Below are 25,001 nucleotides of genomic sequence, written 5' to 3'. Positions count from 1 at the left end.
TGAAGAAGCAAGATGTGAGCTGCCACGCTGAGAAAGGTACCAAGCCATGTGGCTAACATAGATAAGAATAATGGGTTAATATAAGCTACAAGAGCTAATAAATAGCCTGAGCTAATGGACCAATCAGTTTATAACTCTCTGTGTGATTTTTTCTGGGACTAAATGGCTGGGGTACTGGGCAGGACAGAAACCCCAACGAGCCGGCCCTCATGTTACATCCAATCACCAAGGCTGGCCAAGCCACTGCCAAGTGCCATAAAGCCAACAACAGAGACCAACACTGAGTCCCAGATATGGCACTATTTCCTGGTGACCAGTCATCACCCTGGTGGCAAATTGACATAGGACCACTTTCTCCATGAAAAAGACAATGCTTTGTCCTTACTGGGTGTGGAGGCACAAAAATGTGAGCCTATTTCCACCTGGACCAAAGATCAATGAGTTGTAACTTACCTCTATTCCTTCAAGGTTATTGTGTGTCTACCTCAAACAAAGGTCCCACCTAGATTCAGGTCAGAGAGTCCTTCTCCCTCAAGGTTATTGTCAACAGGTGTAGGTAATATCCAGATCTTGTGCTCCAGGAGATATCTGCCACTCATTTCTCATGCACCCCCATTTTGACTCAAGAGCACTGTGCAGTAGATGCATTACCACAGACTTGAGTCCCAATAGGCATGGGCTACTAAATGGGTCCTTGTGATTCCAAAATGCCCTTGGGCAGCCTTTTACAAAAATCCTATTTAACTGGGCAATCTAACATCTAAGGTAAAAATAAACAAGGATCCAAAAGCCCACGTGCTCCCGCCCCACTCCCCGACTCCTTTGCTTTCCCTCCTCCCTGTTCTCTGGCTACTTGTTTCTTGCCTCACTCTGGGTTCCTTCCCCACCCCCCTCTAGCTGTTTGCTGTGCTTCTCTGGCTTCTGCAGCCTACCTACACTGGAATTTTTAAGTTGGTCAGCTGACACAGGTTTCTAAAAGTGTTTTTATGATAAAAAGGTCTGGTATTCTAAAAGGTCTGTCTGTTAGAATAATGTGGCCACAGTATGTCTGTGTAAGTTATGTGGTGGTGCGGGAAAATTATCTGAGCCATGTGGCTGATGTACCAGTTAAGTTTCCTGCTAAAATACTGACAGGTGTGCCTCTTCCACAGGCTTCATAGTCCAGGACTAACAGGCTTTAGTTGTATCTTAAAAATCCATCCAGGCTGTGGTGGCGCATGCCTTTGATCCCAGCACTTGGGAGTCAGAGGCAAGTGATCTCAGTGAGTTCAAGGCCATCCTGGTCTACAAGAGCTAGTTCCAGGACAGGCTCCAAAGTTACAGAAAAACCCTGACATTTGTTGCCTTAAGGTAAAATACAGAGAGGTGTGCCTCTTTAACAGGCTTCATAGTCCAGGACTAACAGGTTTCAGGTATATCTTAAAAGTTCAGAGTTCCCAATTCCCTTTGTCTTTTAAAATGTTCATACCCTTTAACCTAAAGCAATAGTCTTTTACCATGTCACCAAGATATAAGTCTGTTAAAGTTCTCTTACTGGAAACATTCTACTGCTGTATCAAAACTCAGGTCTGGTAAAAGCTAACAGTCTCCAGGGCCTGCTTTAACCTCTCCCATTTTCAAGCATATTTTACAGGTCACTCCTGCTGTCTGGGCCAAGACCAACTTACAAAGTGCTCTCCAGACAACACCAAACACCTGCACCAGCTCCTGGGACTTCATCATTGGAACCAACTCTCCTGGATCAAGGACACCTATCACTAAAATTTTATCTAAATAAATAAAATCTGGTTTTATCAGCTATTTGTCCCAATTATACACCTGAGCCTCACCTGTACAACCAGGGTACTTCTCTGTCCCATTCTTTGTGGCAGTTAATGACTCCCCATGGCTAGTCCCATTTATAGGGCCAATAATAACAATATCTTTTCCCTCCTTGCCACCTGCTTTCTCAACTCCCTCAAAAAGCACCTGCCTGAGGACTCCAGGATTACAGTAAACAAGATGCCGCTCCAGCCACACCTTTCGCTGAGCATGAGTCCACCAACTCCCAGCTCCTGCCTTTCCCATATCGCCCCATGCTTGCAGGAAGTAGCCAGACTTGAGCTGATGCCCCTTTATCCAAAGAGAGCCTAAAATGTTGGTCATAAGCATCACCTCAGCTCCCTGTTACCCCTTATACAAAGAGTCTGGAAAGTAATACCTGGCATCCATCTTTGGAACCCCCCCACAGTTGCCATGGTTGGACTCCACCTCCAGGAAAGCCCACCAAGTGCTGACCCCTCCCTAGGGAGGGTCAGGACCACTCCCACAGGCTATTTAGGCTGCCTCCCAAAAAAGAAACATGTGGTCTTTGAGGGTTGTGTGGTCCCCACCTCTGTTTCTTTCTTCCCTCGCCATGCTCCTGACCACCCAGGAGCGCTACAGTAAACGTGGGCATCTTTTATTCGGTCTAATTTGGTCTGATTGGAATTATTTGTGTCAGCAGAGAGGCTCGTCTTAAGAATATACTAACATGTTTGGGTAACTCCTTCATGAAAGGAGTCAAGACCTGCTGAGGTTCTTGCTGAGGGTGTAGGGAATACAGAATGGGTTGTAGAGGGAGGTAGTTCTAAATGCCAGCTAAGGTCACATGATCAGTTGCAGAAATGAGGATTAGAGTGGACATGAGTACTTCTGCTGTATTTTGCTAAGAGTGAGTTTGTACAGATATTTGTGCTTTCCTTCCTCAATTTCTTTATCATATGATGATGCAACATCAATTAAGAAAATATCAGTGGTTGTCATATTTAAATTTAGGGTACTAAAAGAATGTTCCTCAAGGGATGTTTCTATCTGTCTTTAATATATAATGCCTTTGCAATTGTACAAGAGATAATTATATTGTGTTAGACACAGTTATGATCTGGTTAAATATGTAATGCCTTTACAATTGTCCTTAAGATAGTAATATCATGTTTAGGCATTATTATTACCTGGTGATTGTTTTCATTTGGAAATTAATCATGACTTAAGGAGGTACAGTCACATGCCCAGTTGACAAGGGGTGGACTTGTGATGGTTATTCTTGGTTGTCAATTTTACTACATCTGGAGTGAACTACAATCCAGAAATTGAGGGCACATCTACGAGAGGTTATTTTTGCCTGGTTTGATGCGGGTAAATCCACTTCTAGTCCAGACCTCTGAGGTAGAAAGCACATGCCTTTGATCTGGATCTTGAGGTGGGAAGACATACCTTTTGCTGGAAGTCTAAATAAAGACTCGGAAGAAGGAGCATTTCCTTCTTCTTTGCCTGCTTTCCCCTATTTGGTAGCACATCCATTCCTTCTCTGGCACTGGCGTCTACTTCTTTGGGATTCCAGCATATACTGAGGACCAACTGAGACATTCCACCTTGTGGACTGAGCAACTACTGGGTTTTTGGACTTTCTGTTCACAACCAACCATTATTGGATTAGCTGGACTGCAGCCTGTAAGTCATTCCAATAAATCACATATATATACACACACACGGGTGTGTGTGTGTGAGAGAGAGAGAGAGAGAGAAAGAGAGAGAGAGAGAGAGAGAGAGACAGACAGACAGACAGAGACAGAGAGACAGAGAGAGACATATTGGTGCTACCTTCAACCTTAGCCAAAGCTTCTTTCCGCAATGGCCAGCAGTGTCACAGAGACCCTAAAATGTCAAAGTGCTGAGAATGAGGAACTATTGTATATTTTGCTCATCCCTAAATGGAACATCTATATAAACCCCTAAATCTCTCAGGCTCAGGTAACATTGCAGAAGGAGGGGAAGAAAGAATGAAAAGGCCAAAGGATGGGGAGGGGTTCTGACTTCTAAACATGATGTGGACATTACTCATGACCTCGGGCTGGCCTGTAGATGATCAAGCCAACTGGAGCAACCAACATCTCAACACGCAGCATTAATTAGACTTGGTGGATGAGGAGAAAAAGAGAGAGGGTATTGAAATGGGAAGAGTACAAGTTGGGAGTGTCCAGGGGAGTGACGGGGGAGTCGGGAGTAGATATGACCAAGATACATTTTCTACATGTATGAAACCATCAAATAATAATTAATTTACTATTCTTTTTTTATTTTTTGAGATCGGGTCTTTATACATAGCCCTAGATGTCCTGGAGCTAACTGCATAGACCAGACTGGCCTGGAACTCATAAAGATCCTCCTGCCTCAATACCCGAGGGCTGGGATTAAAAGTGTGTTCGTCACCATGGCTGGCTGGATGGTTTACTTTTTAAAGAAGAAACTTGTGACTCCTTTTTTGTGTCACCTTCCTGAAAAGGTATAAGAATCCTGTTTGAACCCCAAAGTTACATGAACACCACACGAAAGCCACCCGTATGGAAAGGGGTGGCTGCAGTACCGCAGAAGTGACTGTCAGGCGATGAATAACCAGTTGCTCAGTAATTTTTATAATTGGCACTAACTTTGGACTGTAGCCAAAAAGAAGTTTAGGTTTCCAAGTGAATTTTTCTCGGGTTAATCCTCTTCCATTTGCCCGGATCTAGAAACACCTGGGAAATAGGTTTCTGGGTGTGTCTGTGAGAGTGTTTACAGAGATTAATTGAGGGAAATCTGCTCTGAATGTCAGTAGCACCATTTTGTGGATATGGGGTCAGACTGAATTGTATTGTTTTAATGTTTCACAATGAATTGCATAACATTTTTGCCACAGCAGTGAACGAAGCTACTAGCACAGAGGTGCGCTAATGGCTTTAGTGAGGTACACTGAAGGTTATTTGTTTCAAAAACCTTGACCAAAACCTTTCGGAAATTTGCCTGAAGCTTGAGCAATTAGCATTTAGCAGGTGACTTACTGAGAATGTACACTATGAAAAGGTCGCCCTTTGGGGAAGCCAAGCTATTCACTGAATTCTGAATTTTCACTGTTGTAAAAGCAGTTTTTTTGTGTTGGTGTGTGCACGTGCACATGTGTGTGCAGGTGCACGTGTACACCAGATGAAAGCACATCTTCTTCAGTTGCTCCCCCTCTTATCTTCTGAGTTCTCACTGCTTGGATGGAGCGCACCAATTTTGCCATACTAGCTGGCTGGGCAGCAAGTTCCAGGGATCTGCCTGTCTCTGCCTCTCTGGTGCTAGAATTATAGATGTGTGCCAGGTCTGCTTTTTAAATTATTATTATTATTTTATGTGTTTGAATGCTGTGTCTGCACATATGTGTGTACACCATGTGAATGCAAAGTTGAGGCAGGGGCAGAAAGGGGGCACCAGAGTCCCTGGAGTTGGAGTTAGAGAAGGCTGGGTTCCTGTGAAAATGGAACCTGGATCCTCTGCAAGAGCAGCCAATGCTGTTAACTACTGAGTCATCTCTCCAGTCTTCAGGCTTGAGTTTTTGTGTGGGTGCTGGGGATGGGAACTCAGGTCCTCATCTTGAACTGAGACCACTCTACCAACTTACTCATCTGCCTTTATAAACCTGGTCTTAATCCAGCAAAATAAAATCGGATTTTCAATGTTCAAGGATCTGCTTGTCCAGAGTCTCACTGCCTCATGAAGAACCGTCAAGCTGTGACGTCACAGAAGGTGACATGATAAACCTCCTTGTGTTTGGAGGGACAGAGTGGGGAAGGGGGACTGGTCCTTATTAAGCCTTTGGGAACTGAAGCAAAACCAAGTAAGTTCCGGTTGCACTTGAGGAGTCTTAGAAGCCCTCTCTGGGCAAGAAAAAGCTGCAGGTGGCTGGTGGAACAGGAATAAGGATTGCTGATTGGCGGGCTTTTGTGGGAGGCAGGACTTAGCTTATTCCTGAAGGGTGGATCATGGGGGGGTTCAACCCAGAAGTCAGGCCAGGATGGAAATCATAGCAACAGCAAGAGGCAGTTGCTCCTGGGGACCTCAGAGAACAAACAGCTGATTCCAGGATTACTGGTCTTCTGGCTTCCTTTCTGGTGCCCTGATAAAACACTCTCAGCAAAAGCGACTTGGAGGAGGAAAGGACTATGCGGCTCATGCTTCTGTGTCATTGCCCACCATTGAAGAGAACCAGGGTAAGAACTCAAACAGGAATGAGAAGCAGAGACCATGGAGGACTCACCTAGTGACCATACCTGCCCAGGGAGCTGTGCCACTCACAATGGACTGGTCCTCCCTTACCAATTGATGATCAGGAATCCCTCCCTGTAGGCAGAGGCTGCTGTTCATTTTCCAGCAACCCAGACCCGAAATAATCATACAGAAACTATATTAATTACAGCACTGCTTGAGCAATAGTTTATGCATATTTCTAGATAACTCTTACATCTTAAATTAACCCAATCCAACTATTTTGTATTTTACCATGAGACTTGTGGTTTACTGATAAGGTTCCAGGGTAGGTGTCTTTCTCCTTTGGCAGCTATATGGCATCTCTCTGACTCTGTCTACTTTCTCTCTATATCTCTTCCAGCCTGGCTATATTCTGCCCGGCTATAGCCTGAAGCAGCTTCTTTACTAACCAATGGTAATTACACATATTCATAGAATACAGAGGTCAATCCCTCATCACCTCCCCCAGACATATGTGATCTGGACAGTTCCTCAGTTGAAACTTCCCTATCAGATGACTCTGGGTTGTGACTGATTGACAGTCAAAGCTGACCAGGACCCCTGGCGAGCTCTATCTTCTGTATTGCAATGCATCATTGCTCATCATGCTCAAGTGCTCCCTGTGGATTTTTTATACATGGACACTTTGCTGTGTGATTTTGCAATGTTATGTATCAAGATGAATAGAGTGTCCCTTCTGTCCTTGATATGAACCTGTCCTGTCCTTGATATGAACCTGGCAACGGAGTATGGGAAGGAGTCACTCAAGAGGCTTCTGGAAGCATCACGTGTCTTTGACTTACTTCTTGTGTACCTTCCATCTGCCATGAAGGGAACACACCCTAGTAGTGCTGGTCCTGGGGAAATATGGAGCTGGACGGACAGGACCCACCCTCAAGCTGAATGTAACCCTATCAAACCTGTTGCTGGATTCAAAGTTTCCCAACTAACAATACCTGAGAGCAAGTGGGGGTGGGCTCGTTGTTGTATACCAACGTTACAGGTCTTTTGCTATGCAGTACTATTTGAGTATTTGCTAATGGATACATGTTCCAACGCCTAGTCTCCCTCAGTGTGCTCATGTGAGCCACCGTGGCTGATTTTAAAAAGGCTGAATTCCCCAGCCTTCTTTGCAGTCTGGGCAATATGAGCGAGTTCCCGTCAATGGGATGTTAGTAGATGTGTTTTTGAAAGCCACTGAGACGCTTTCCTAGAAACCAATGGCATGCAGCTTTCACGCTGTCCTCGTTCTTGCTATCTGGAAAGAGGATTTGATGGCCAGAGCTCCAGCTGGCATGTTGGATCCTGAGAAAAAGGTGTTACACTGGATGAGAAGAAGCTACGCGCTGCCTCCTGCTGCCTGCAGGACTGGGTGAGGTAGAAACTCACTGTGTCCCTCTTACATTCCCTGCTGAGTTTGCCCTTGACCAGTTCCCAAGCCACTTTTCACTGCACCTGAAAGATTACGATTCTGTTCTGTATGGTCAGACTCTGGACTGTCATGGAGTAACGGCCAGCTGTCACTCACGCCAACCAAAATGGGCCCAGCACCAGTTTAAAAGTTAGCGCTGGGAAGCAAAATGAAGGGTGACTTATAAAGTGTGTGGTTTCTTCTTTAAGTTTTCCTTTTGCGCATGGGTGTTCATAGAGGCTGGAAAGGGGTGCTGGGTCTCTTGAAGCTGGAGTTACAGGCGTTGTGAGCCGTTTGCTGTGATCTGAACCCCAGGACTCTGACAGAGAAGTAGGAGCCATTAACCTCTCAGCTGTCTCTCCACGGTGTTCTGAGATGGTGGCAATGGCCGCATAATTCTGTGAATATGCTAAAAATGATGGAATTATACAATTTGAGAGTGTTTTTATGTTGTGTGTGTTTTCTATCTCAACAAGGTTTTTATTTGAAAAACCAGAGTCTGGGCTGGCCAGCGGGCTCAGTGGGTGAAGGGGCTCGACTGAGCAGGAGAAAGTGAGCTGAGCTCCGGGGTTCATCGGCTTCCTGACAGTGGGTGACGCCGTGTGACCAGCCACCTCAAGCTCCTGCGACCCCAATTTCCTCACTATGATGACCTGAACTGTAGAAATGTGAGAAAACAACCCCCTTTTAAGTCCTTCTGTCAGGCACTTTCTCAGAATCCTGAGACAGATAACTAATACAAGAAGGTGGGGCTTGTTCTAGTGCCGCCCATATCTGAGTGAGTCCTCCCCTCTGTAAAACTGCTCTAGAAAGCCCCTCATGGTCACACTCAGAGGCTTGGTTAATTAGTTGATCCTAAATCTCATTGAGTTGGCAATCAATATTAAATCATCTCATGTGTCAAAAAATAAAATCAAGTGCAAATGAAAGAAATACTAAAAGATATTTGAGGACTGATGAGACAGCTCAGTAGGAGAAGGCTCTTGCCACCAAGATTGAAGATCTGGGCTCCATCTTTAACTCCAGTTACAGAGGATCCAACTGTCTTCTGTCCTCCATGGGAGCTAGGCACAAACACAGTACACAGACATACATGTAGGCAAACCAACCAGATACGCATAATAATACCAACAATATCAATAAAAAATTTAAAAGAAATGCAAGAAAGGTTTGGATTTACCTTCTCTGTGGTAACAAGAGCCACTGACAGGACAGAAACCAAGCTCTCGGGGGAGGTATCACCTGGGGACTGTGAAGTGGATCTCGGCTCACAGAAGCTCCTGGTTTGTTAAAGGAAAAAGAAAATTGGAGCCGGGTATGGTGGTGTCTGCCTAGAAGCCCAGCACTCAGGAGGTAGAAGCAGGAGGATCAGGAGTTCAAGTCATCCTCAGCTGCACAGCAAACGGAGGCTAGCCTGGGCTACATAAAACAGTCTCAAACAAATTGCAAACAGGTCGTCACCATGTCAAAACTCTTTTAAAGCCATGAAATACTCACAATGCTTTCTCTTCTTGCAAAATACATCAGGAAGCTGGTCACCACCACTTGGCCCAAAACACTGGTATGTTTCTGGCTCCAGTGCCACCAAGGCAAGGTGCTGGAGATCTTTGCCATCTGCCCACTAGGAGAAATTCATTCCTATAGATCCCTCTAGATTGGAGGGATCCAGGTGGAGATATGCTGGGTGTGTCTTCCTACTTTTGAGAATCCCGTCATCTTCCCAGCCCCCAGATGAGACTCCCTTCTCTTCTCCATCACAAGCAGACTCCAGTAAGAAAACTGAATAAGAGTCTACTAGAATGGAGGCGGGGCCACCCTCTTCTCAGGGCTGCTGGGAGCTGTGGGTAACATCGTGACTTGAGTCAGTCACAAAGCTCCCTCAGGGGTCTGAATAGCTTCTCTATGTTCTGAACCATGGCAGGCATTCAGTAAATGACAGCATCATCATAACTAAGGCTCTGATGGGGGCACAAGGGAGCAGAGGGGCTGTCTCAGTTTTTTTTTTTTTAATATTCCAACAACAGCAACTGAAAGATGGAGAGTTTATTCTGGCTCACAGTTCACATGTGTAGTCCATCATGGCACGCATAGCCTATCATTGTGTGTGCAGCTTATTACAGCGTGTACAGTTTATCATAGCATGTACAGTCTATCATAGCATGTACAGTCTATCACAGCATGTACAGTCTATCATAGCATGTACAGTCTATCATAGCATGTACAGTCTATCACAGCATGTACAGTCTATCACAGCATGTACAGTCTATCATAGCATGTACAGTCTATCATAGCATGTACAGTCTATCATAGCATGTACAGTCTAACATAGCATGTACAGTCTATCATAGCATGTACAGTCTATCATAGCATGTACAGTCTATCATAGCATGCTCAGCTTATCATGGCATGGGCAGTATATCATAGTGTGTGCAGCCTATCATAGTGTGTGCAGCCTATCATAGTGTGTGCAGCCTATCAGGACATGCACAGTCTATCATGCCTTATGCAGCAGATCACAGCATGCACAGCCTATCACATCATGTGCAGTCTATCATAGTGTGTGCAGTCTGTCATGGTATACGCAGTCTATCACGATGTGCGCAGTCTATCATGCCTTATGCAGCCTATCACAGCATGCGCAGCCCATCACATCGTGTGCAGCCTATTAGGACATGCACAGTCTATCATGCCTTGTGAAGCCTATCGCTGACAACGTCAAGGCCGGTACAGTCAGGAAAGAGAGAGGAAGGCACATATTGTGAGTGCTCAACTTGCTTTCTCCATTTTATACAGTCCAGGATCCTCTCTCTGCCCAGGGAATGGTCCCAACCAAATTTAAGACGGGTCTTTCTATACCAAGTAGTGTCATCAAGAAAACCCCCAGGGCACAGGCAGAGGCCCACCTCAGGGTATTTAGAGTTTGTGAGGTGACGGCAAACAGCCAGCGAGCGTCACAGAGGAACGCTGAGGGGTCCTCCGCTGAGCATGCAAATAAATTCTGATCCCCAAACTTCTTACAAGTCAATAGGATAGCTTTAGTAACAAAACCCCAAAATAATAGCTTAATAGATTTTTTCTAGATTCTAAACATTGTACATTTTTTTCTACCCCTAAGCCCCATGATAACTCTATCAAGTAGATACTATTTTTTTAAGACTTATGTGAATGAGTGTTTTACCTGCACATAGGGTATATTACCATACCCTATGTCTACCATACCCTGGATCCTCTGAAAGAGCCACGGTGCTCTTAACCACTGAGCCATCTCTCTAGCACCCTGCTATTACTATTAATACTATAGTCTCACGATTTCCCAGATTACAAAGAAAAGCTCAGTGTGATTAAGTAGCTTTTTTCAAGATCATCCCATTAGTAATTGGTGGCGGTTGGATTTGAACCCATACACGTTTGATCCCGGAGCCCAAACTATGAATTGCTACTCTGTGATTCCATCCAGGACTAAGCATCTGGGTGAGTTATTGAGGGCTGCCAGTCTCACATGCTAGGCCCGAGTGACACCCCACCGGTCCGTTCGGAAAGGTCATGCCAAGTTGTCGAGGTGCTCCTTCAGTTTTTTTCATGTTTTTATTTGCTGGGCTGGTTTGCGTTTTAAGCAACTGACTTAAAATTTCCCTTTCTTTTTCCTTCGCAGGAGCAGTGGCAGAAGCAAGGGGAAGTGAGAAGGTGCCGGGAGTGAGGCCGGGAGAGCCAAACCAAATGCACCGCGCGGGAGGCCTGGCAGACACAGGCCTTTCATCGTCGGATTTCCATTAATCCTTGGAACTGGAGCCTCCCTGGCACACGGGCAAGACAATGTTGATTTTTATGCTTAAAAATTGGCTTAGGGCTGGTGAAATGCCTCGGTGGTTAAGGCAGGCACAAGCACTTGCTATCAAGACTGATGGCCCGAGTTTGATGTCTGGGACCAAACGGTGTACAGGTGGGATTGTCCTAAATGTCCTCAGGACCTATGTGCTGTGACATATTTGTGCGCGCGCACACATGTACTCTCTCTCTGTCTCAATAAATAATATCTAGTAAAAATAAGTTTTAAAATGTTGGGCCTAGAAGAGAACTTTGAATTTTCTCATTTAATTATTTTCCACAGTTTTAAAAACTGAGAAACATTATTTTGAATTGATCAAAATGAGAAAATTATTGTTACTATAGACATACATAAGGGACAAATTGATGAGTTTTGTAGTGACATTTCCATACCCGTATGGAATGTATTTTCACGTTCAGTCCTCGATTACCTACTGCTGTGTAACTGTTTCCTCCAGAAGAGAAGCATCCATCCTTTTGGAAAGCTCCTTAAGCAGGAAGGTAAACAACTCAAAATAGCTTCGGGAAGTCCTTGGAACTGACCAGATTCACCAGCCCCTCCCTCCCTGAACTGCTGTAATTGCTGAGAGTCACTCTCAGCAAACCACGCTGCAAGGAAGACTCTGGGACCAGCCTGGGAGGAGCCGAAACCTGCTGAGCTGCCTGGGAAGGGACACACACTCGCCAGCCTGGTGAGCTGCTGCAGGCTGCGCAGTGAGCTCCAGGATCCCGGCTTTTGTCAGCTGTCACCCACGCCGGGGTGGACTTTGGCTATGCCGCTGTCTCTGAGTCATTTCTGCTTCTGTAAGTGACCACTCACCCATACGCCTCCTGTTAAGAATCCCTAATAAAACACATGGTCCACCAAGTTGGACCTTGGTGTGTCTATACTTTGCTCTGTCGTGAGCTTCCTGTCTGGGATGAGTAGATGCATGTGTTGACTTCTCCAGGAAAAATTTGGTTATGCAACACCTAGTCTTATCCCCGACTCCTGTTCCCTTTCCTTTCCCATATATTCACCTTTCTACCTTCCTGTCGTATTTGCATATGTGATATGAAGGTAGAAAGGGAAATGTATACACAGAAACACTAAAATCTTTATCCTATACATGATAGAAAAGTGTGATATTTATCTTTGAAGTCTGGCTTGCTTCATTTAGCGTGATGAGCTCCAAGTCTATTTGTTCCCCTGTCGATGATCTAATTTCATTCTTCCTTAACGCTGAATAGAACTCCCATTATGTATGGATACCCCCATTTTCTTTATTCCTTCACCTGTTTATTGACATTTTGAACTTTCTTGGGAGGAGTCTAACTCTTAGACAGGTAAAGGAAATGAAGTCTAAACAAGAGGGTCATGTCCCTGAACTGAGCTATTTAGTGGCAGACTTCGCACCCATACTCAAGGGTAGTGTCCTGAGTCAGAGCCCCGCGCTCGGCTCCTGCATTCTCACTGCTTTGAAAGGCATCTTCAGGCCGATGCGCTTATGGCAGAAGGAACCCAGTGTTCTCAAGAGAGCAGCAGAGCAGGAGGTGGCCGTCTTACACAGCCACAGGGACACGTATCCCCTGGATGTGCTCAGTGGGACAGGATAAGGTCACTAGTGATGCATGGGAGATCTTAGGATATCCTGGGAATATGTGTCAGCCCAGGAGTGTTTGAATAGTCAAGGGCAGAAGCAACTGATACCCAAGGTATCTGAGATACTAAGATACTGAGATACTAAGGTTTCTGAGGAACTGGTAATGGAGGATGGGGTGTCAGTCACTGTGACAGATTCCTGAGAGAAACAGTGTGAGAAAGGTAAGATTTCTTCTGACTCAGGCTTTCAGAAGTTTCCATCCCTGGGGGTTGGCTCTAGAATTTCTGAGCCCCAGGTGGGACAGAACATCAATTTCCTCTAGCTAAGCCCTACCTTCCAACTTTTCCGCTACCTCCCAACGGCACTGCAAATGGGGACCAAGCCTTGAACACATGGGTGTGTGAAGATCATTTCATATTTGAACCACTGCAGACCATGTAGGAAGTTATGGGCAGGGGCAGAGGAAACTTGTAAGGAGTAAAGGCGTGGAGCATCCCAGGCTAGCACCTGAGGGAAACTTTCTCCTCCTCTGAATCTGAGAGGCCGAGGAGACCCTCAGCCTGGCCAGGAAGCCAGAGCAAAGGAGCCTGGATGAGGCAGGCCATGAAGGTCATCATTGCAGGGCACTGACCAAGGCAGAGGAGGGAGGAGGGAGAATTTGTGGGGAGTTACAGGTCTATTTCACGGCACTACAATAGAGGACCACAGCTCAAGTCATTTCTAACGAATAAGAAGGTTTTTGTTTTTGTTTTTTAATAAAAAGTTATGGGTTCCTAATTCCAAAGGCTGGGAAGTTTAAGATTAAGGTGCTATTAACTAGTAAAAGCCTCTTGCTATATCATAACATGGTGGATGGAAAGGTAAGAAGAGAAAGACAGGAGATGGAGTCTCAGAGATACACCAAGAGTTAGAGGGTTCAAGGCTCTCGTGTGGTCATATTGAAGACCTCTATCCATTCCTGGACAGCTCGTAAAGCACCTCCCCACTCCATAGACCTCACTGAATAACCTAGGTTAGCCTGAAGCTCCCATTGGGCAGTCGGTGGTCCTCTAGTCTCTGTCTCCCCAATGCTGAGATCACAGTCGTGTGCCACCACAAAGGTCCCATCTATCAGCTCAGCTCTCGTGGTAAATAAGTTCCATTCTGAGAGGGCAAACTGTCGAACCATAGCAGGGGTAAGCTGGTCTGTCCAACACAGCGTATGCAAAGAAAGTCGGAGCACCCAACAGGCCATACAGCTGGCTGTGCTTGTTTATAACATATGAGCCACTTCTGAACCTTGGGACACAGAAACTGCTGTGGGAGCCAGTTCAGGAAGGACTGTTACCTCATCCATACCTACTAATGCCTGGGGAGACGTGGCTCGCAGCATTCCCAAAGCCCTGCTTCCCTGAGATTAAGTGGAGGGAGGATGCCCTCACTGGAAAGGCAGGTGAGATCTCAAAGGGACTCTCTATACCAGCCCTCCTGTTGCTCTGACAGCCTTGGGGGAATGTGGCTGCCTCTCTGGCTTTGACATCTGCTGAGCTGAGCTGTAACCCTAACACCAGCTACTCACAGCAAAAGCAGACTCCACAGTGTAAGGACACAGTCCCGCGAAAAACCGCCATTGTTCCTGATGTCGGTTACGATCCTGGGAGTTCCTGGACTGCCACTCAGCTGTCTCTATATTCAGGATTTCTCCTTACCCTCTTTCATTTGGTACTTCTAGAACAACTCTTAGGACTGAAAAACAAAACAAAAACCAAACGAGCAAAAACAAACCCAACCCACATTATAGATGTGATTTCAGTGGGTTTTCAAAAGACTTTTTTTTAATTTATGTGTATGTCTGTGAATGGATGCCATATTTGCATGGTTTCCAAAGAGGCCAAAAGACGGTATTGGGTTTTCCTGGAGTTGGAATTATGGGTGATTGTCAGCTATCTGATAGGGCTGCTGGGAACTGAACTCAAGTCCTGTAGAAAAGCAACAAGTGTCCTTGATGGGTGTGGTCGATCGATAAGTTAGAATTAACCAGACCATTTTAATACAAAAGATTTAATAATTGGGGAAAAGGAACATTTACACAACCAAGGATCCGAGCATCAGGAGTGCGGAGAGAACAAAGAGAGAGAGGTGAGCACACCTGGATGCTTTTATCCTTTTTTCTTGGCCTCAGGGGGCCATACCCTAAACAGAATGTGATTGGCTGAGCTTCCCCATCATGTCCTTTGTATGATTTTGGTTTTATTTTTATTTATTTATTTTTAACTTTTTCTTGATTCTTTGTGGCTTTCACACCATGCTTCTCAATTTCACTCATCTCTCCATCCCTCACTTCTACCCTCAGCCCCTGCAGCCTCCCCCACAAATAAAATGAAGTAAAATTTAAGAAAAACAAAGAACAACAACAACAACAACAACAAATTCTCAGCATGGGAGCTGTAGGGACACAGTGCGTCACACAGTTAACCCTTTAGTCTATACATCTTTACTTGCTCGTGATCACTGCAGTTAATCATTGGTCTGGTTTGAGGCCTCTGGCTTCTATCACTGGGTCGATACTGGGTCCTCACTGGGACTCCTCTTGGCTATCTTGTGTTGTGGAGATCCTGGTGTTTTGGATCTGCAGGACCAGCCCCTTCATGCGCTCCAGCAGATCACAGATGGGTGGATATTTAGGGTGGCCCAACTCATAGCTCTGGCTCTGGGCCTGGGTGACTACAGGGTTGGTCAGTCCACCAGCTCCCCGCCATCCTCACCACCAGGGTGAGCTCTCCAGCATTGCCCTGGCTAGTTCACCCCTTGCAGCAATAGCAAGGGGCTAGGCCAGTTCTGCTTTCACACACTGGGCTGACTCACCCACACCTACACTACCAGGGCCAGCCAGCTCTACTGTGTTGCCCAGGTGAGATGCAGGGGCCACTCTTCCAGTTGCTGAAGTCAGTGAGGGGCAGGACCAGCTTTCCCATTCCCTCTCATACCCCCAGAGCTCACTCACCCAGGCCCCAGCCAACAGGATCAGTTCTGCTGTGCTGCATAGACAAGGAGCAGTGAGTGCAGGGCCACCTCTTCTGCTCTCATGACCTGGGGGCCAGTTCTCCCACCTGCTGCTGTTGGTAAGGAGCAAGGGACAAGGGATCTCTCCCTCACACGTGTCACATGTGGCCGATGGGGCGGGACCAGCTCTGTCATGCTCATGCTTTCAGGACCAGCTCCCACGCACGAACAGGGTCAGAGCCACTGTGCTGCCCAGGAAGGTGCATGGCCTGCTCCCCCGACTGCTGCAGTCAGCGAAGGGCAGGGCCAGTTTTCCTAGTGTTGCAGCCAGTGAAGGGCAGGGCCAACTCTGTGCAGCCCTATGCTCTCACCATAGCCCAGGGTGCACACAGCTCACCACCTCAGCCCACTCCTCCCCACCTTTACCTCTTCAGATCTACTTCTCTCCACAGGACAGGGACCATTCTCTCTCTCTCTCTCTCTCTCTCTCTCTCTCTCTCTCTCTCTCTCTCTCTCCCTGGAGCAAGCTTCCCAGGCAGGCATGTGGGTCTCCTTCTCCTGCTCTGATTTCAGTTTTATTTTAAAGAACATATGTAAAGATAAGTCAAAAGAAGAGATCCTTAGAGCAGTGTTTCTCAATCAAAACGACCCCTTTTGGATCGAACAACCCTTTCACAGAGGTCACATATCTGATTATCCTGCATATCATACATTACGATTCTTAACAATAGCAAAATTACAGTATGAAGTAGCAACAAAAATTTTATGGCTAGGGGTCACCACAACTGAGAAACTTTATTCAAAAGTTGCAGCATTAGGAAGGTTGAGAACCCCTGCCTTAGAAGGAGGACTAAGGGGGTCCCCTGTGCAGTGCTTCTGAGTCTTACATATATCACCAGCAGGTGCTACCCCACAGCATATCACCTGGACCTCGTGTCCAGAATTTTTATTGGGGATTCATGATTCTGGAGTGATAGAGCGAACACCATCTCTGGCTCTCTGTCCCTTTCACTGACATCACAGGACTCAAAGCCCTAACCATCTAACCACATCAGGGACCACACTAGCTTCATCCTGTAGATATGAACGGGTCACTGCAATGTTCTTCGTACTGTTAAATTACGATGGGCTGTTAAACTGCTTGAGAAGCTGTGTCTGGGAGCAGAATTCCCCTGCTAACTTTAGACCCAAGCGTGCTGATGTCAAATGTCCTATAGAACCTCCGTCTGGTAATGGGCTTCCTTCCTAAGTCTGTGACAGGGAGGGGACAGCGAAGCAGCCCCAGAGTAAAAACACCATGCCCTTGAAAGCAGCTAGAAGGTAACCGGTTTCCAACAGGTGTTGCTATTGTTTTTCTCATGATATAAAAGTGCCTGCACTGAGAAAGGGAAGCCGGAAGTTCAGTGCTGGGAAACTCATTCATGAGAGAAACCCCAGGCGGCTGCCTTAGCTTCTTTAGCTGCTTTCTGCTGCATGCCTGCGAGCCCCCAATTCGGTGATGTATCTGTGTCTGTCGCTGTTTGTTCTTTCAAGGGGACACTCTGTTCTGGCCAGGGCTTTCTTTATCGGAACTTCAACTGACTCCCACAATAGGCTTGACCAGTTAATTTCTGCTGGGTGTCTGCACCTTTCAGTGGTGGTTCATTTCTGCTGTTAGTTGTTTTGATCAGAAAGTATCACCTGAGAGGACATCCGCTCTTTCTGGTACTTACAGACACCCCAGCTGACTGTCTCAATGAGGGTTTTCTAGCTGGTTCTTAAAAACTGGATGTTTTGAGCGCCTGATTTGATGTTTGCTGTCTAACGTCCGTCTCTCAGACTATCCGCCTATCTATCTCTTCTGTTTATTCCTTTACTTTGGCTTGCTTTATGCTTAGTAAACCCACACATTCAAAACTGAAAATATGACTACCATAGATCATTTTCAAGCCCATGCAGAACAACCACCGTTAGTCACCTTGTTAGTGTAAACTTGGGAGTGATCCAGGGCCCACCATGACTACCAAAGACACGCCTACCACTTAGGACATTCCAAGGATTTAGAAGCTCTGCCCTAGGGATCCAAGACAAAAAACAGACAAAGTCTTTTTTTTTTTTTTTAACACAACGTCCCATAGACTGATTGAAACATTTCAGCTGGAACAGACAAAAGACTGGTGTTGCCATGTCTGCAGGTCTGTTTCCATGGTCTTGACCTGTTATGATCTTAGTCACTGCCCAGAATGCTTGGGAGGCTACATCTAGGGTCTACTGGAAGGAGTAACATGGCTAAGCATTCATGACAGCCCTGACGTAGGGAGCTGATAGAAGGGACGGGCAGAGCACACATGTTCTGCACCAGCTGTGCCAGGTTCAGGGGTTATACCTTTACATTATTACATTTGTGTACTGGTGGGGGGCACATGCATGCCTTGGTGTGCATGTGGAGGTCACAGGACACAGCAAGCTCGGTTTTCTCCTTCATCCTGAGGGGGTCAAACAGGGCATCAGGTTCAGCAGCAAGTGCTTTTACCCACGACTGTCTTTCAGCCTGGATTCTTCCTTCCTTCCTTCCTTCCTTCCTTCCTTCCTTCCTTCCTTCCTTCCTTCCTTCCTTCCTTTCTTCTTCCCTCCCTCCCTCCCTCCCTCCCTCCCTTCCTTTCTTCCTTCCTTTCTTTTTACTTTTCTTCTTTTGTTTTTGTTTTTCAAGACAAAGTATCTCTGTAGCTTTGGGGCCTATCCCAGAACTAGCTCTTGTAGACCAGGCTGGCCTCGAACTCACAGAGATCCGCCTGCCTCTGCCTCCCAGGTGCTGGGATTAAAGGTGTGTGCTACCACTGCCCGGCAAGCCTGGATTATTTCTTAAGAGAAATGAAATCTAAATGCAGAGTCATGAAAGCGGTCACATTCTCCACGGATGAAGGCTTCCGCGTTGGAAGGTGTGACATCTCTCTGACTTCGGCCCTGGTCCTAATGTATAGAACAGATGCCCTGCTTCTCTCCCGCCGTGCAGGGAGCACGGCTCAGCTTTCCTCTTCAAAGTCCAGACAAAGAAGGGGAGGCACAGGCAGAGATGGGGGCATGTAAGTACCTCACTAACATGGCTCAGATCAGCCCTCTGAACCCTGTTCACTAACCCTACAAGTCCCTTCTCCAAAGAACTGTCTCAGTGAGTGTGGGCCCCTTCTTGGACTGTCACATCAAGCCACCCACATGCAGGATAGAGACGCGGCTGGCTTGTTCTAGTTGCCACCAGCCATTAAAAGATTGGAATGCTTTATGGCGGTGTTCAACCCTCTCTGCTACCACTCTCGAGTGTTCTCCTGTAGGTGAACATGAATAGAGTAGTCCCACACTGGCTCAGAACTGAGTATAATAAAGGGTTCATTGTTTAGACAGCAGACTCACAGATCACAGTCTGCACAAGCTGGGAACAGGAACCGAATCCAGCAGCCAGGAGAGAGCAAGCAAGAGTGTGTTTTTTGGTACCCAATCTGGTCCAGCTTCTCAAAGGCCATTTACTGAAGAAGTTTCCCCAACATCCTCCTCCCATACTGTGCAGAGTAAAGCTAGAGATCTTCTTGCTGAAAACTGAATAAGGGGCTGGGAATGTAGCTAAGTTTGTACGGTGCTTGCCTGGCGTGCAGGTGAAATCCCGTGTTCAACCACCAGAGCGATGTGAACCAATCCTAATGGTGCAGGGTTGGAATCTCAGCACCCAGCAGGTGAAAGCAGGAAGATAAGAAGTTCAAGGTCATCCTTAAGTAGGTTGCAGGGGTGAGACCAACCAGAGCATAGTATTCAACCAACTATAGAGTCTTATTGATTATAAGCCCCTTCTGACTCACAGAGCCATGTATGGTGGTCAATCTCAATTGTCAGCTTGATGAGACCTAGAATTACCTCAGAGCAAAGGCCCTGGAAATGCCTGTGGGAGATTATCTTGGTAGGTTAATTGAGATGAGAGGATTCACTCCTCGAGGGAGCAGTCTGCAGGCTGGGATCATGGGCTGTATGAAAAGGATAAAGCGCCCTTTATCCCCCCTCTGCTTCCTTTGATCTGTAAAGCAACCAGCTGCCCCAGGCTGTGCCACTCGGACTCCCCTACTAATATGGACTGTACCACGTGAATCAAAATGAACCCTCAACTTCCTCACGGTGATTTTCTCAGAGTATTTTATCATAGAACCACAAAAGTAACTAAGTCACAGCAAAACTGCAGAAGTCCCAAACCATGAGGCTAACCCTACCTGGCAACCCTTCAGTCTTCCTATCTAATGGCAGGGCCTCCGAGATCCGGGCCAACTCCAAGGCCAGCACCCTTCTGATTGATAGTAGGTGGCCGAGCCCTCCTATGTTTATGGGCATAGAGGGGTTGAGTAACCAAGCAATCAGCCTGCCTTAAGATGCTGATGATGTTCATCACAGCAAAGTCAGCGTGGGAGGAGGGGTACTCACCCGTAAACACGGCTGATTTGCCTGTGGTCCTGTCCATGTGGTTATATCCTTGTGGTCCACATGAGACAACCAGAGTCAGTTTCTGGAAGGAACAGGGCTGGACTCTGTTAGTGGAAACTCTTTCTCAGAATTGTAGAAGGCCAAACAATCTTCACGGACTTTATTTTTAGCAGATGTCCTTCACTGGCATAACAAAGCCTGGTGTCGACCAGTGCTCTAGTAAAATAGTAAAGTGTGTATTTATAAACACGCTCTAACGTGTCTCCACGGAGTAAAAGCCTTCTGTTTCCGCGGGCTGTCCTTTCATTTTCTAAATGAGTGCCGACTTTGTCTCCCTTCTTAGGGCCCGAGGAGGCAGAGGGAGGAGGGAAAGGAATTAGGTAGTGGGTTCCACTTTGATTTTTTTTTGGCTGGGCTCCTTTCTATGGGGGATTAGAGGAGGATAGTTGGCCACCAAGGAAGGCGTAACCCCTCTTGCTCCCTTCTCTCTTGTACCTGATATGTTATCCATTGTTCCGGCAAAGGACCTGACAAGAGGCAACTTAAGAAAGGAGGCATCTTAGTGCCCTATTGCTGGAAGAGACACCATGGCCACCGCAACTCTTAGAAAGGAAACCGTTTCATTGGGGCTGGCTTATGGTTTCAGCTGTTCAGCCCATCATCATCATGGTGGGACATGGTGGTGTGCAGACAGTGCTGGAGAAGGAACTGAAAGTCCTACATCTTGATCCACAGGCAGAATAAGGAAGAACTGTGTCACATTGGTCAGACTTGAGCTTATGAGGCCTCAAAGCCCACCTGCACAGTGATTCATTTCCTCCAGAGGCCACACCTCCTAATAGTGCCGCCCCCTACAGGCCAAACATTCACACACATTCCCAGTCAAACCGCCATGGGAAGGGTTTATTTTAGCGGGTAATTTGAGGGCCTCCTGTGCAGCAGGGTGGGGAAAGACATGGCAGCAGGAGACAGGTGACCGTGCTGGATCCAGTCAGAAAGGAGAAAGCCATGTGGGCTGCAGCTCACCTCACATTCCCCTCTTTTCCCCTTTCTATCCAGTATGAGGTCCTGCCCCGCAGAATGGTGCCACCCCAGGGGTGTGTCTCCTCAGTGATTCTAACCAGTCAAGCTGATAATGAAGGCTAATCACCATACCATTCCTCCTACTCTTCATCTCTGGAGAGGGGCGCTGATGTAGTCAGGGATGTCAGGGGGCAGAACATTCAGGGTTAAAAAGTTCATAAGGGGCAGGGCAGGGCAGGGCAGCCTAAGTGAGGAAAAGGGTTCTGAGGGTGATAAACTATTCTGTGTGATACTGCATGCTGGGCATATGGCCTTACATGCTTGTTACAACCTGTAGAAGGAAACACCAAGACTGAACCCTAATGCAAATCGTGGACTTGTAAGTACCGACTCACAAGCGAGCATTTACATGTCCTACTAGCTTAAAGCACTAATGGGGAAGTTAGAGGTGGGGATGGGACTATCTGGTATTTCCTGCTCAATTTTTCTGTAAATCTAAAACTTCTCCCCCACTAAGTCCCATTAGTTCAAAAAAAAAGAATATATTTGAGAAAGCACACTATCTCTTGCCTCCCCTGTCTGCTGGGACTCATCTCATCAAAGCCTCTCCTAAGTAGGAAGAAAGGCCAGACTTAGCCTGAGTTCAGCTGAGAGGCAGTGATTTTGGATCCAAGGCCACCACATGTGTTGCTTGGGTGAAACACTGCCCAGGGCTCAGACTGAAGAGACACGGTCTCCTTGGGGACATTGGAACTTTCTGTGTCGCAGGAATTCCAAGTATCTTTTCTTAATTCCCCAAAGGCTGTAGGTGAGCCTGTCTATTCTCTAAGCCTACTGCAAGCTGGGGATGTGGGGTAAAAATCCTCTGCGAATTTGCCCTTCTTCAGAACCTTGAGTGTGACAGGTGGAGGCAAACAATGCACATGAGATGTTCAGGGAGCGACATAAGTGGAAAACCATGGAGTCTGGTCACCATGGTGAACAGAAGAAGAAATGGCGTAGAAATAGCTAAGCCTTAGCTTCCAAAATGGCAGGATTAAAGTCACACATTAGCGGCAAATCCTTGAATCTATGGGGTCATTCAGATTTCCAAGCGTTTGACCACCCATTTGTCTTGATCTTTTGGTGTAGCAGGTTCTTCTGTTCATGTGTTGCTTTCATTGGTTAAGGAACAAAGAAACTGCTTTGGGCCTGATAGGGCAGAACTTAGGTAGGCAGAGAAGACAGAACTGAATGCTGGGGAGAAAGGCAGAGTAAGAGATGCCATGGAACTTCTGCCTGAGATGGACGCTGGTTAGAATTTTGCCGGTAAGCCACAGTCACGTGGGATTACATTGATTAATGGAAATGGGTTAAATTAAGATGTAAGAATTAACCAATAAGAAACTAGAGCTAATGGGCCAAGCAGTGTTTTAATGAATACAGCTTCTGTGTGGTTATTTCGGGGCTAAGCTAGCCGGGCAGCAGGGATAAACAAAGGGCCCCACTCCTTGCAACAATCTTTGTCACTTTTTTTCTTCTGCTACAAGAACAAGTTTGTGTGAGACTGGGCTTGTTAGTCCACAGAGACACAATTCTTGGCATGGCCTGGGGCCCAAGACAGGTGCGAGAGCAAGCTGAGGCAGCACAGAGGGGTGACAACCCAGTCTATACACCTCCATACGCTCACCCACTGTACGGCTTAAAGGGACGCTTTGTGGGGAAGATTTTATGGGACAGCAATAACAGTAGCACTTTGGAACCAGGAAAGCAAGCAAATGAGCACCTACCTGACTGAGCAAATCATACAAACCAAGCCCTCAGCCACAGGCACCTCAAAGCTAGAAGATCGGCTTTAGAGATGGCTCAGTCAGTAAAATGTTTGTTTGTCTTGCAAATGTTTGCAAGTGTGAGGACCTGAGTTCAATCCCCAGAATGCATGTAAAAAAGTCAGGTGTGGTACCATGCACTTGCAATCTCATCTGTGGGAAGGTAGCCACAGATCTCTGAAACTTGCTAGCCAGCCAGCCTCGCCTGCTTCATACATTCCAGGCCAATCGGAGACAAAGCAACAACAACAACAACACAAAACAAGAAAACCAAGCAACAAGATGAGTGGCACCTGAGGATCAATACTGCATTTGTCCTTTGGGCACTGCACACAAGCACAAGCATACGCGAAGAGGGTAGGGAACCCCAAGAACTCTGGAAGACGGCAAGCAGCTGACAGGGAGTTAAAATGGAGAAGACTAGGAAACGGTTGCTTGAGCGGTAACTGTGGTTGTGTGGAGAGGTTACTTTGCACACGTTGGGCCACCCATGGAGGAGCTGCTGAGCTGGTACTCTGCTCCTCCTTCTGCTGGATGCCTGCCTTGTCTCAGCTCAGCAGAAATCAGAAGTCTACTCCTTGAGGCGGCAGACAGTGTGGGTTTGGACAGGAAGCCGATGGAATCTAAGTTCCAGAGAGGGATCGAAGAGAGATATTGATCACCACACTCAGCAGCTTCTAGCCCTTTCGCTGCTAGGGGTGGGAACATGCTGGAAGTCTGATCCTTACTTTCCAGGCAAGAGCCCAGAAGACCTTCTCTCTCTGGGGAGACTGAGTAGCCCCAGAGAAGAAACCTAGAAATCCTGCTTCAGGAGACTGCCTCTAAGACACGATCAGGCTGTATCCTGATTCAGAAGTGACATCTGAAAGTGATTTGGGGGTTTGAAAGTAATTATGGGGTGCTGGGGCTGCAGAGATGGCTCACTGGATATGCTTTTTTTTCCATGTAAGTATGAGGAGTTCAGATCCTCAGCACTCACATAAATGCTGGGTGGACTTGGCAGCCCAGCCTACCTGTAATTCTAGCGCTCAGAAGCTGCACACAGAATTTCCGGAGCAAGCTGGGAAGCTGGTCTAGCTGCACTGGAAAGTTGTGGGTTCAGTGACCACACATATTCCCAGGCACCTGTTCCCACACACATGCAAACACACATACGTACATACCACATGCATACACACAATTAGAAAATGATTAAGATAGAAGGGATGGCACGAAAAATGTACAGAACCAGAAAGGTGTGGCGCCTGCTGAGTGAGCTGTGGGCAGAGTGTTGGGTCAAAGATAAGGGAGGACAAATTGAGAGCAGGAGAAGAGGGTGGCAAGGCCAGGTGAGATCCAAGGGTACCTGATCAAGATACAGTGCACAGAGAAACTCATACCCAAAGCCCAGTCTCCCTTCTAAGGGATGTGCTGTTGCCCAAGTCTGCATCTGCCAGCAAAACTATTGAGTCTGGCTCTGGCTCTGCTAGCTGCTGCCCTGAGGAACCAAATGGAGAAAGGCTTCTGAGGCTGAGCTCAGTGGATAGGAATTAATTCAGGAACTTATCCTGAGCCTGGTGAGACTTTGGAGATGGAGGAGTGATGTGTGGAATTGAGTTCGATTTCGGGACAAATTAATTTATAAACCAGACGCTGTGAGAGGCGATGCTGGGCTGCAAAGAAGCTGATTGAGAAACTCCAATACACTGTTTACTTGGCGTCTGTATTTACAGGAGGCGACGACAATGGGAGGCTAGGACACAGGAATCAAGTGCTTTGGCGAGGAAATAAGAACTTGGATGGGACTCAGGGGTGATGAAAAAACAAGAGAGAGAAAACAGCTGTAACCCGTGTGAGCAGAAAGAAACACCCAGATACACCAGGGGA

At 46.7% G+C, this 25,001-nt stretch overlaps 1 long non-coding RNA gene across 1 annotated transcript; it reads right to left on the bottom strand.

Annotated features, from left to right (window-relative positions):
• Positions 1 to 8,342: 8,342 nt before the first annotated feature.
• On the bottom strand, positions 8,343 to 21,017 carry LOC125388697 (uncharacterized). The gene is made up of 3 exons (XR_007228363.3): positions 20,305 to 21,017; positions 8,658 to 8,757; positions 8,343 to 8,541 (listed from the first exon to the last, which is right to left on the bottom strand). It is a non-coding gene; the product is annotated as an uncharacterized LOC125388697 (long non-coding RNA).
• Positions 21,018 to 25,001: the final 3,984 nt, after the last annotated feature.

Source organism: Myodes glareolus, chromosome 6 (genome assembly GCF_982192425.1).
Source record: "Myodes glareolus chromosome 6, mMyoGla1.1, whole genome shotgun sequence".
Classification (NCBI taxonomy): Eukaryota; Metazoa; Chordata; class Mammalia; order Rodentia; family Cricetidae; genus Myodes; species Myodes glareolus.
Note: the sequence above shows the minus strand (reverse complement) of the source record. Positions and strands in the feature narration are given on the sequence as shown.